Genomic DNA, 13,967 nt, shown 5'->3' on the forward strand with positions numbered 1-13,967 from the left:
AACAATCAATCCATCCATCCATCCACCAGCTCCAACAATCAATCTATCTATCTATCCATCCACCCATCCACCAGCACCAACAATCAATCCATCCATCCATCCACTGCAAAACGTCTGGCGTTGGCAGGCCAGCGTTTCTTTTTTCACATTTTTGGGGGAATAAATATATGCAATAGACATAGCAATAGACATTAAAAGTGCAAAGGTAATAAATAAAGCCGTTGTTGCCTAAAGGTTATGCACGTACGTTTTCACGAGTGCAGAGTGAGTGCAAAGTGAGAGTGAGTGCTGCAGAGTGTGAGTGAGTGCTGCAGAGTGTGAGTGAGTGCTGCAGAGTGTGAGTGAGTGCAGAGTGTGTGCAGAGTGTGAGTGAGTGCGGCAGAGTGTGAGTGAGTGCTGCAGAGTGTGAGTGAGTGCTGCAGAGTGTGAGTGAGTGCAGAGTGTGTGCAGAGTGTGAGTGAGTGCGGCAGAGTGTGAGTGAGTGCTGCAGAGTGTGAGTGAGTGCTGCAGCGTGTGAGTGAGTGCAGAGTGAGTGCAGAGTGAGTTCAGAGTGAGCGCAGAGTGAGTGCAGAGTGAGAGTGAGTGTAGAGTGCAGAATGAGTGCAAAGTGAGAGTAAGTGCAGAGTGAGAGTGAGTGCAGAGTGAGTGCAGAGTGAGTGCAGGTGCAGAGTGAGTGCAGAGTGAAGAGTACCTTGGTCTTCTCCAAAACTGACTACTGTAATGCCCTTCTCTTGAATGCTCAGAAAAAAATCATTAACCAACTCCAACTAGTCCAGAATGCTGCGGCCAGAGTCCTTTTAAAAGTCCCCAAATTCACTCCCATTTCTTCTCACATCCGCCAGCTTCACTGGCTACCAATCAGGAGCCGAACAGTATTCAAGGCCCTGTGTATCACCTACAAAGCAGTTAACAACGTGGGTCCACAGTTCCTTAGAGCAGCGTTCTGCCCGCTCGAGTACTCAAGAACACTCCGCTCCTCCTCTGAACATCTGCTAAAAGTCCTTCGAACAAAGAAGGTTAACTGGGGTGACAGGTGTTTCACTATCTCATCATCCAAACTTCGGAACACACTGCCCCTCCACATCAAAACTGCCCGACCCTCCTCAGTTTCAGGAAAAAATTAAAAACATGGCTCTTCCCAGCATAACTTATCTCCTCAGCGATGGTTCTGTATTCAAGGGCCGAGACAACCCCGGGTATTTGCGCGCTCTAAAAATAGCACAAACATAAACATAAACAGAGTGAGTGTGAGTGCAGAGTGAGTGCAGAGTGAGTGTGAGTGCAGAGTGAGTGTGAGTGCAGAGTGAGTGTGAGTGCAGTTAGTGTAGAGTGAGTGCAGCTGCCGAGTGAGTGCAGAGTGAGTGCAGCTGCCGAGTGAGTGCAGAGTGAGTGCAGAGTGAGTGCAGAGTGAGTGTGACTGCAGAGTGAGTGTGACTGCAGAGTGAGTGTGAGTGGAGAGTGACCCCAAAGTGAGTGTGACGGCAGAGTGACTGCAGAGTGAGTGTGACTGCAGAGTGATAGTGACTGCGGAGTGACAGTGACTGCAGTGTGAGAGTGTGCAGGGTGAACAGTGTGTGAGTGTGCAGGGTGAACAGTGTGAGTGTGCAACTTGAACTAAGTCCACCACACACACATACATAAGACCACACACACACCACACACACACCACACACACACCAGTCTCACCATCACTCACTCATCACCACTCACCACCACACACTCACCACCACACACACTCACTACCACACACATTCACCACAACACACTCACTCACCACCACTCACCACCACACACTCACCACCACACACACTCACTACCACACACATTCACCACAACACACTCACCACCACACACTTAGTGCAAACTTACACACACTCACCACCACACACTCACCACCACACACACAACCACACACACAACCACACACCACCAGGCATCAGTGCACGTTTTCACCGCACCAAGCACACACAACACCAGCCGCCAGTGCATGCTTTTACCAGGCGCACTCACCACCAGCCGTCAGTGCACGCTTTTACCAGGCACACTCACCACCAGCCGTCAGTGCACACTTTCACCAGGCACACACACCACCATCCATGTGTGCACGCTTTTACCAAGCACACACACCACCAGCCGTCAGTGCACGCTTCCACCAGGCACACACACCTCCAGTCGGCAGTGCACGCTTCCACCAAGCACACACACCACCAGCCATCAGTGAACAATTTCTACGCGCACACACCAACAGCCATCAGTGCACACATCAATTGTTAACGCATCCACAATAAACTATTGTACCAATCGCAGTATGGTGCACTTTACTTTTAAACATATTCATCTAAAGCGCAGCATGGCACCATTGATACTATTCCAATACAACCCACATATTTCTACTACACACCACATGCATACACTCCATAAGACATGGATAAAACACATTGCCATTTACAATGCCATTACCTCTAACTCAAATAAAACCGAGACCTATTGCATTTCTAATGCTTGTTCTCTAGTGGGTTTATTCAATCTAGAATTTGGTACCCAGTCCCAGCCCCACCTCTTCTCAGAGGTCTAGTCCGGCTGCAGAGCAGTCGTTTCCGTACAAAAGTGTGACCGTACCTTCAGGCCAGCATCAAAGGCAAGAGCAAAACCCCAAACAGCAAGGCCTGCCCAAGATCTTTTATGTGAAGTGAGTGAGTCTTTGTTTGGATACTCTAGAGGATCCTAGAACCTGTGTTTTGGGATTTCGAGAGGCACATTGGTTTGGGGAAAAGGTCACAGGGCAAACTTGCAAGTGTTAGGGCAGGGTTTCACTCACAGAGCGGGAACTGTACATTGAGGCTCAGTCACTTTGGCACAAAACACATCCTGGGGCAGGAGAGGGGTGGTCACAAGAGGACCCTCAATAGGCACTGTCTGGTATCCCCATGATGCCTAGTCTTGTTTTTTATTTATACCTGCCTACAACCCCACCAAAATCTGGCAGCCAGTGAGGAGGACCAGGGGGCCTCATGATCTGGAGGACACACCTGGGCAGGTATGGGGTGATCAGTCTCCTGCAGTGAAGTCCCCCTCTGTTGCTTTACAGTACTTAACACAGAATTTAAAGAGGTGAGGCCAATAGGCAACTCAACCAACTGCAGGTGACCGGTAAAAATGCTTGTATTAACACTACAAATTGCAATCCAGCCCCCAGTGCAAGTCTAGTGTAATCAGGTGAGTTAACAGCAGTCAGACTCCATATGGAGAGCATGCTTGGTTGCTCCTGCAGACCACATCGGCTTTGAGCTGAGTCTCAGAACCTAACTAGAGATGCCCTCAATATACAAGCATTATGATGGGCGCGCTGAAGCATAACAAAAATGTTAAATAACCAAGAAAGGCTTACTAACAGGTAAATGCGGACCAGATTACATGGTCGCAAAACCATGCAGGGAACCTTCATATCTCCAAATGCCTGATTTGAAGTTTACTGCAAGCCTCAGGTTAACCACCTAAGTTTTCTCAAAATAAACAAGTACATTCTTGTGACACATCGTGGAACGCCCCTTTCCAACATATAAATCAGGGCTGGAGGAAGATTAAGATTAAGGTCCTCGTTTTGAATTGGAGTACCTCACCCGGAGTGATAACTCTGGGTGAAATACTACAACTCACAACGTCTTAGAGCCTGGATTTATCAGGTCCTCAAACTCTGTATTGGGCCTGGAGACACCAGAAAATTACCAAAGCTGCAAGGGCATAGGCAGCAACATTGCCCGGCCCCTGGCCGCCCACTACAGCAGTCCAGGGGAGCAGACAATGCTCCCATGGCCCAGCCCAAGGCTGTCTTCACCCCTTCCCATTACCAACACTAAAGCTTGTACATTTAAGGGGGGACTTGGACCAAATAGGAGGACACCACAAGGTCCAGTAATTCACTTTTCTCTTGGTTAGGATGACTTTCTTCAAATACACATATGGTACTTTTTTTGTGATATGATTCCATTATTTATTTATTTATTTTATGCGATTTTTAGAGCGCGCAAATACCCGTAAGGGTGTCTCGGCGCTACAATCCAGGGAACCACTATTTGGATCCTTAAATAATTCTGTTGCATCAAGATTGTTGCATTTCATTTAGTTTAAGCATTCTTCATATGGTACTTAAAATCATTTTACAATGGGGTGCTATTACAGATTTCCTTCCAACACTAGACGTTTCCTCTTAGAGCCTGATTCCTGTGCTGTTAGGAAGGCCTCCTAACGACATTTGCTCTGTCCGAATCGGATTGGGAAAGTGTCTTTCCGACCGACTCAGAAAGGTTTCTAACCGACCGAGTATGGTGCGGGCTAGGTGTTAGGAATATCCCAATCGAACCCAACAGCATTCGGAATGACCGAGAAGTATGGAGCAGAATCGTACGTCTTTATGGGGCGCGTTTCCTAACGACCGAGTATGATGTTGGATTCGGACAGCCTTTCCGAATCGTGTCGTCCGGCTCGAACTGGCAGTCGGAATCAGACTTTGGGGCCTGTAGCAGGCTCCCCTGCACCCAGAGCATTCTCAATTGGGCCCGTGGGGGTACCCATGGGTCCCCCCTTACCAGACTTGCACAGTGTGGCAGCAGGCACCAGGGAGTGCCCGCCACAGGGTGCCCAATGTTTCCCAGCCACCCCTTTCTTAAATGGGAGTCTATACATTCAGTCGTAACATAGGCTCCCATTGAAGTCAACTATGCATTCAGTCGGAACATAGGCTCCCATTGAAGTCAATGGGAGTCTGACCAAATCGTATCTCGAAGCATCCGGATGTATCGAACTGAGTCGGCCGGACACTCCCGATCCGAGTAGGTCGGAACCATTCCCAAATCCATTCGGTCAGGAAAATTTCCAAACAGCATCGGAATCGGCCCTTAGTGGGAAGCCAGGTAGAGACCTGACAGGGAGAGAAACTGTATATATTGCACTGCCTACAACACAATAGAGCAGCGATTAAAGAGAAATCAGTTGTGCCAGTGATAGTAGCGCTTTTTTATTTGCTTATTAAGGAGATTTTCACAATGTGTTTTCCTGTTATCACTGAATACATTTCAGACAGCAAAACGATTCCACTCAATCTGCATATTCACAAACACGATTCATTCTGCACCTCTTAATTTTTTACCTTCGCTCGACTTCCTTTATTAATTTTTTTGATTTGTGTAGTGCTGGCTTGTTGCCACTTCGTAGTGCTAATATAAGGATCACAAAGCTCTACCATCTATTAAATGAGCAGAAAAGTTACATTTATGTATGTATACATATTTCACACCTCTTCCGAAATGTGATCAACTAATTGGAAATGTTTACTGGCAAATGGGCAATTAACAGAGACTCTGAAGGATTTTGCAACATCGATATGATTAAAAACCAGGAGATAAACTCCGATTTTTATTTACCAATGAGCTACCATTATAGACATGCCGTGAATAAAAATATTGCAGATGGCGTTTCTTTCTGCAGTGAATTTATATTTGATAACAATGCATTATTTACTCATTGTTTTATTTGCGGTTATTTAATGAGTGCCCTTTTTTCAATTTTACCATCCACAAGAAATGGCATCTATACATTTTGATCTCTGTAGATTAAATGTATGTAATTTAGCATAAAAAAGTATTACTAATATGTTTTTTTATTCGATTTAACACAATCGAGGACCAACTGCAATGCTCAATTTATTTATACTTTTTATGGTGGTGGGTAACGTAGGATTTTGAATGCTTTATAATCGTTGCAATGTGAAAGTACAATAATAAACATATGGATGACATTTTTTAATCGCAGATAACTTCTTCAGATTTTCTTCTAGGAAAAGGACCTCCATATATATTTTAGGGGTTAAGAGCACTTACAATAATTTGCTACACTTTTGAAATGCCTCTTTTATGTCTTCGTTGTCACCCTTCAGACACATAGCATGACAGATACGCTAGTATTTAATTATAAGTTTAGTATCATCCACAGTATTCTTTAACATGGAACTAAATCTGGCCAAAACCTTCATTCGTTCTTTGGTGTACACTCACTGAGGCTGGAACGAAATAGAGTCAATCACTAAAAGAGGAAAAGATGTAGAACTATGTGAGCCATTACAGTATGGATTCGGCCTCTTGCAGATGTTACTCCCTCCCTTCAGAGTGGGTGGGTCTGCGTCTGTGATGGGCGACATTAGAAAATCCTCTCATTTCTGGAGGGAGAGCTTGATCATGAGGCGAAACGCTGGTGTAATTTACTCCATTTACCCCAGATTTACCACTTCCTCCAGATATCAGTGGATTTCTCAGGAACCTACTTCCGGTGCTTATTATTGACAGTGTATATCCATGCAGGGGAATAGTGGCCAACAGTGTCATAGCTTTAAATCAAGTCCAATGTTTTCAATATCAGGATGATTGGGGTTCTTAGACAGACACGGTACTGGTGGATACGCTCTCACTTTAAACATTGGTGACTGCGAGTAGGGATTATGACTGTGATATTATTTTCTACTATCTTGTTCCCAAGATTAGCTAATCTTCTGATTAGAAAAGGTATGTACTTCACAGACTGTGTGCCTCCTTTCACAAATGCTACCCATGCAACTCTTCGATAGTCAACAATGCTCCTGATGAACCCGGCAACATTAGAAGCTATCTGCTGTGATACCCTATGGCTTTTCTGGAAACATCAAGATGATGGCTTAAGATTGCGAGAAGCGTGTATGGGGCAAAGCTGAACACTTCCGAAGAGGTCAGCTGGTCCTTCTCTTAAGCAGCTATCTTCTAATACGAATTCCTTATAGCTCGAGGAGCCACCTCTTTCCCTCTTTGCTAAAATGCTGCAAGGCCAACATTAACCTGATGAAAGCATATTGTATCTGGCATGCTGCAAACATTTTGGCACTCTCATACTTAGATGGTAGTCAAAGAACGACAGGCCAAAACAACACAATCACTATGGGATGCATTATTGGGAGCCACAACTAGCTCCTGAAAGACCCTCCTCACAACACTGGAAAGAAAAAATACTTTAGTGAAACTAAAATACCTTTGTAAAAAACATGAAGAGCCAATGAGTGTTACAACATAAATAACATAAATCATAACAGAGAATGTCAACATCTCTAGAAAAGGAAAGACCTCAACATTCTAACAGAAAAGAAATCTACAGGTTAATAGGTGAAATATCAAACCTACCACAATAGACTCACACAACACTGAAAAGCACAGCAATAGCAGCGTGCAAATATGTGGTTGCCCCGGACTGAAACGGACATGCACTCTGAATCTGTATAATGGGGCGCCGGTAGCAATGTTTCCTGGCCACATTATTTGTATCCTTCATTTATTTAGCCTCTAAGATAAACCAAAGAGAAGATGCCCTAAAGAAGATGATTTGTGTATCCCACACAGGACATACAGTGCACAATCCAATTGGATCCCACTATATGGTCAATGTATTTTCAGAAATCACAAGGGCCCTGCAAAAGGGTTTATATACTGTCCACCTAGAAAAGGTCCTTCTAGGCTAACACACACTCTACCCTGTAACTACGGGCTGCTGAACTTACAGGTGTATGCAGGTTACTGCCCCTTCAATATATGCCACCTCTGAAGGTGTAACACTATGTATAAGTAATAAGAAGCTAGAACTGCCATTTATATAGCCCAAACCTACCTATGAAGCAACAGAAACATAGTATTAAACACAGGGAGATTAAATGATTTGATATTTTTAAATCGCACAAATGCCCTTAGGCGTCTTGGCGCTGGCAATCCTGAGTACAAACCCAACAAGCACTGGCGTTGCCAATAGGTTTCGCATTTGGAAAGTTGAAGCTATTGGTTTTGTAAATGACATTTTATATTTATATATTGTTATTGACAATGCCAATAACGATATATAAATATAAAATGTCATTTACAAAACCAATAGCTCCAACTTTCCAAATGCGAAACCTATTGGCAACGCCAGTGCTTGTTAGAGGCATCAGCCTGTAAGGAAATGTCCTGTTCATCCATTTTGTTTCCATCAGAGGACGCTTCCTTAGCTCCACTGTGGATGGGAGTCAAGGTGCGGAGAATTGTAGAGGGGTTACCACATACACTACTCTCGCACTTACAGGGATGAACGAGTTCCTGCTTTGTCCAGAGAGAAGGGGAGAAAGAAAGGAGATAAGATAACAGTGAGAAAGGCAGAAAGCAGACCGAAAAATAACCTTCAGGAATAAGATGGACAGACAGACCATGTAGAGCGGTGGGAGAAAGAAGCATGAAGTGGAATCAAACTCGGGCTTCCTAGGTTTTCGACACCGTGGTGTTCAGCATCACCACTGTGGAGTCTCCTACGAAACTGTCCCCCTGCACTTTTTTATTTAACAAATTAAGCACCGATGCAGGGGCAGGCTAGACGTGCACGAGCCATGAAAGGCTCGCGCCAGATGCCTTACTGTGTGTCGGGAGGCCTCCTCCTTCTCGCCAAGAGCATCTTCCCAGACAGTCGTCACTTTCACTATTGGTAAGGAAAGGACACCCCAGGGTAAACAAATAAAATGAAATGACAGATTTATAAGGCACACGATTACCACATGGCATCGAGACGCTAAACAAGACATAGTGTCTTGGAAAAGGAGGCTTGTCCTGCTTCCAAAGCTGCAGGCAGGACGGGGCAGAGCAGAGATGTGACGGGGCCGATGTCTTACAGCCTCGGCCCCGCTCCTCTGTGTGGGGTGCAGGGAGCACGCGCCATTGTCTGTGCGGCTGTGTGTGTTTGCCGACGCTTGCACCGGTATGTATTTGCCAGTGTTTATGTGCCGCTGTGAGTGGCAGTGTTTATTATTTCTAGTATGAAATGTGTAAAGTACAGCGTCTGCCAGTGCCTTGCCCTCTTGACGATGCCACTCTGTGTATGCCTGTGTGCAGATGTGTGTGTGTTTGTCATTATGTGTTAGTACCTTCATATCCCGTGTGCGTGGTAGAGTTTTCAAGGATATGTGTGTGTGTGTGCACATGTACGTGTTCATGTCTGTCTGTGTGTGGCAGCTGCCTACTTATGTCAGTGTTTTCCTTTCACAACGTGCGTGCCAGTCTCTGTGCGAATGTATTTGTGTGTGAGAGAGAGGGCATGTCCCCTCATACCGCGTTGGCCCGTGTGTGTGTGAGAGCATGTGCCGGTGCCTCCATATCACAGACTGTGTCCTAGTTTGTGTGAGCCAACATGTGCCTGTGTATTTCTTCATATCAAAAGTTGCTTGTCAGTGAGGGTGCCTTTGCACAGGGTCTCATGTAACAGTGCACCAGCGTGTGCCCGCGCCTTTATTTCACAGGGTGTGTGACAGTGTGTTTGTTCCAGTGTGCTCGACTCTTTATGTGTCAATGGGTTTGTGCTTGTATGTCAGAGGGAGCCTGTGTGTGCCTGCGTTGCAGGGCATGTCGTTCTCCGTGTTTGGCCGTGCCTTGGTTTTACAGCGCGTGGGCCAGTGTGTGCCTCAGCATGTGCCAGTGTCTTCCCATCACATTGTTTGCGGTATGTTGCCATTCTCCCCGGTGTATTAATTAGAACTGACGACTCAGCTCGTTGGTGCGCAGTTGGCATCCCCCATTTATCACGCCGCTGTCTGGGGAATGGGTCGGATCAGAAATACGGGCGGCGGAGGGAGATCTGGTGTGCGGTATTATCCACTTGCATACAGGACTTAATGGTTGAAGAAAGTAAACACCCGGAAAGCAACAACGAGCAAGGGTGAGGAATAGAGAGGTGCATTGGGAGAAAGAGGTCACAAGAAACAGGAAAAGAAAACAAGAAGTGGCAAAGTCAACAAGCTGCGTGCGGGGGAGAGCTCCTGGCAAATGGCCGGAGGGAAGCCGGATGGGGGCGGGAGAGCCTGGTGGGGGGGCGGGAATGCGTGCGAGGGGAGGAGAAGTGTGGCAGGCAGATGCGCGGAGGGAAGCTGGATGGGGGCGGGGCTTTCTGTGTTTTTGAATGAATGCTGTTTGCGGATTAGGGAGATGCGCGTGCTTGTGTGGTCACGTGACCCGCTTTTGTGGCCACGTGACCTCACATGCACTGTGAAGAAACCGCAGTGGTTTCACTAGTCGATCGAGCCCTTGAATTTTCGCCTATTACATTTGCAAGCGAATGATAATAGGCGAAACCTAAAAACCACAATGGAGTAAAAAGAACAATAGTTACTTACCTGTAAACAGGTGGTTCTCCAGTATTGGTGTCTTTCATAGATTCACATGCCTGAATCATTCCCCGTCGTCGGAGTAGGAGTCCCACGGTATATAAAAAAGCAATAATATGCCATAAAATATATAGCAAATATCAGAAATACCAAACCAGGAAGTAAGTAGCACCAGCTACAGTAGAAAAAAACTTCCACACTCGTGACCATCTTAGTCATTATGTGTTAGTCCAAACTGCAGCCAATCAGGCGACAGCACCCACCAGAATGTTCTCCCCAGAGGCTCAGGCTCTCAGATTTTCTCGCACAGGAGTGAAACCCCATGATGTCCAAGTGAGTCTCTGGGGGGAGGTGGGCGGGTTGCATGTGAATCTATGAAAGACACCAATACTGGAGAACCACCTGTTTACAGGTAAGTAACTATTGTTCTTCTCCAGTATTAGGGTGTCTTTCATAGATTCACATGCCTGAATCAGAATAGTAAGCAATACTCACAATACAATGCTCGTAGACGTCAGAATGGCATACATATATATATATATATATATATATATACAGTATACATGTAAAACAAAATCCATAACATCTGCTAAAACGTCTAAAGAGCATAAAAGAGGAGGTGGAAACAGAGGCTCACCTTATTTGAAAAGATTACGCAGCACTGCTCTTCCAACCGAAGCATCTGCATCGTCTGCTGAATCTAGACAATAATGTCTAGTAAAGGTGTGCCTGCTAGACCACGTAGCAGCTCTGCAGATCTGTCAAAGCGGCACACCGGCAAAAAGGACAGTGGAAGAGCTAACCGCCCTTGTAGAATGCGCTCTTGGCAAGGCCTGTAAGGGCCTACCGGCTTGTTGATGGCAAAGTCCAATTGTAGAGGAGACCCATCTAGCAATGGTCTGTTTTGAAACTGCATAGCCCTGGCGGTGCCGTCCATAAGCTACGAACAGCTGGTCCGTCTTGCGGATGGTAGATGTTCTTGATAGGTAAAATTTGAGGCATCTCCTAATATCCAGCGAATGCAGTGCTCGTTCAGCTGGAGACTGCGGGGCTGGAAAGAAAGTCTTGAGGACAACCGGCTCATTTAAATGAAAGTCCAAAGGCACTTTTGGCATGTACGTTGGATTAGTACGTAGTACTACTGAGTCAGTGGTAAATTGAATGAAAGGCGATTTAGATGTGAAAGCCTGAATATCGCTAACCCTTCTAGCAGATGTTAAAGCTAGTAACAGCGACACTTTCCATGTCACAAATTTCAGGTCCACTTTATGGATCGGCTCGAAAGGGTGACGCATGAGCTGAGTTAGTATGACATTCAGATGCCATGCAGGAGGAGGTTTCCGCACAGGCGGAAACATACGAAACAATCCTTTGAAAAATTGTTGTATAATTCGTACAGAATACAAAGAATTTGATATATCTTGACGATATCTGGAAATGGCAGCCAGGAAGACCTTAAGAGTAGAATGTGCCAAACCCAGTCTGGCCAAGTGCAAAAAGAATGGTAGAATTTGCTCTGGCTTTGCGTGAATGGGATGAAGACCATTAGACTGGCACCATGCACAGAAACGCCTCCACTTAAGTTTATAGGTTTTGATCGTAGATGGAGCTCTGGCCTTCGCAAGCACCTCCTGGCAATCCTGCGGAATGTTTAAGTGTGCAAATTCCATGTGCTGAGGAGCCAAGCCGACAATTTCAGAGAGTTCGGGTCCGGATGATACACCTTGCCCTTGTGGGTAGAGAGAAGATTCGGAATGCGAGGAAGTTGGATCGGTTCGCATTCCGAAAGAAGGAGCAGCTCGGTGAACCAGTATTGTCTGGGCCATCGCGGAGCAATCAGGATCACCCGGCATGGTTGCTTCTTCATCTTCTTGAGGACTTTCGGGATCAGTGGTATCGGTGGAAAAGCGTAAGCGAATATTTGATACCAACTCATCGAAAGGGCATCCCCGCATGAGTCCTTGTGGGGAACCCAGCTTGCAAAGCATGGGCATTTCCGGTTCTGATGCGTCGCAAACAAGTTCAGATCCGGATGCCCCCATGTCTGAAAGATGCGGTCTAGAGATGGTTGATATAGTTCCCACTCGTGGGTGCAACCTGCGGATCTGCTGAGAGAGTCCGCTAACACATTCGCGACTCCCGGGACATCGACAGCTGACAGATGTATGTTGTGAGTCAGAGCCCAATTCCAAATCTCTTGTGCCTGGTGCGACAGCCGGGCTGATCTCGTGCCCCCCTGCTTGTTTAGATAATGCATGCAGGTGGTGTTGTCTGTCCGGATCAAGACTGTGGCCCCTGCTAGGGTCGCCTGAAAGGATTTCAGGGCCAGAAAGATGGCGTGCAATCCGAACCTGTTTATGTGCCATTTCATTTGGATCTTGTTCCATTTGCCGCTGACCGTCATGCCCTGGAGGTGTGCGCCCCATCCTGTCATTGACGCGTCTGTTGTTACTATGAACCTGGGCACTTCCGTGAGGAAAGAGCATCCCACTTGTATGTTGCAACCTTGGCTCCACCATTGAATCGCTGCTCGCATTCGTGGTGTTATGGTTATGATATCCTCGAAGGACCCTGACACCTGAATCCACTGGTGACTGAGCTCCTCCTGCAGGGGCCTCATCCGAAGGCGACAATTGGGGGTGAGAAGTATGCAGGAAGAAATCATTCCCATGAAAGACTTGAACATGCGCACTGAAACGCAGCTTTTTACCGACAGTGCAGCAGCCAGCCGTTGTATCTTTGCCTGTCTCTCCCTTGAGATAAATACTTGGGCGAGCTTGGTGTCTAATGTCGCTCCCAAGAAAAATTTTCTCCTTGATGGCGTGAGGCGAGATTTCTGGAAGTTCACTGTGAAACCCAGGTTTTGCATCAGTGACAGAGCCTTTTGAATGTGAGTCTTTGTCATGTCGAAAGAACTGGCCTTGATAAGGCAATCGTCTAGATACGGATATATCTGTATTGACTGCAGTCGAAGGTGGGCTGCCACCGGGGCCAGCATCTTTGTGAACACTCTGGGGGCTGAGCGTAGTCCAAAGGGAAGAACCCTGAAGTGGAAGTCCCTGCCAGCCACTTTGAACCTTAGAAACTTCCGGTGCCTGGGAAAAATCAAAACATGGAAGTATGCGTCTTGAAGGTCGAGTGTTGCCATAAACTCTCCCGCCGAAAGAAAATGGAGGATTTCCTGTAGTGTTAACATCCTGAATGATAGTTTTTTTAGAAATTTGTTGAGGGCACGTAGGTCGAGGATGGGTCGCCATTCCCCTGACTTCTTGCGAATAAGGAAAAATCTTGAGTAAAAACCTTTCCCTTTTTGATGATGAGGAATCCTTTCTATTGCTCCTTTTTGAATCATAATATTGATCTGGGCAAACAGCTCTTTGAGATGTGCTGGAGGAGGTCCTCTTGGGGGACAATTTGGAGGAGTTTGTACGAATTCCAAAATGTGACCTCTGGCCACCACATCTAAAACCCATTTGTCCGTGGTAATTTTGGACCAATTTAAGTAATTTGGGGATATTTTTCCTCCAATTTGGTTCGGGTTGGCAGCAGGATGCGTCTCTCACTTCTTACTGTCTCTTCCACGATAATTGGTCTTTCCTCTAGACTGAGAAAAATTTCCCCTTCTTTGTCCGTAAGCCTGTTGGCGATATGGCTGGTATCTTTGGTTTCCCTGGGTGGAAGTATAGGAGCGTTGTTGGTTATAATTTCCTCTATTAGAGAAATTTCCTCTTCCTCTTGTGCCACGAAAGGAAGACTTCCTGTATTGCAGTGTGCCCAG

The 13,967-nt window shown here is 46.2% G+C and overlaps 1 protein-coding gene across 2 annotated transcripts in view; it reads right to left on the minus strand.

Annotated features, from left to right (window-relative positions):
• The window catches only part of PPP2R3A (protein phosphatase 2 regulatory subunit B''alpha), a 1,303,908-nt gene that overhangs the window by 604,953 nt on the left and 684,988 nt on the right, over window positions 1-13,967 (minus strand). The window lies entirely within an intron of this gene.

Source organism: Lissotriton helveticus, chromosome 11 (genome assembly GCF_964261635.1).
Source record: "Lissotriton helveticus chromosome 11, aLisHel1.1, whole genome shotgun sequence".
NCBI classification, from domain to species: domain Eukaryota; kingdom Metazoa; phylum Chordata; class Amphibia; order Caudata; family Salamandridae; genus Lissotriton; species Lissotriton helveticus.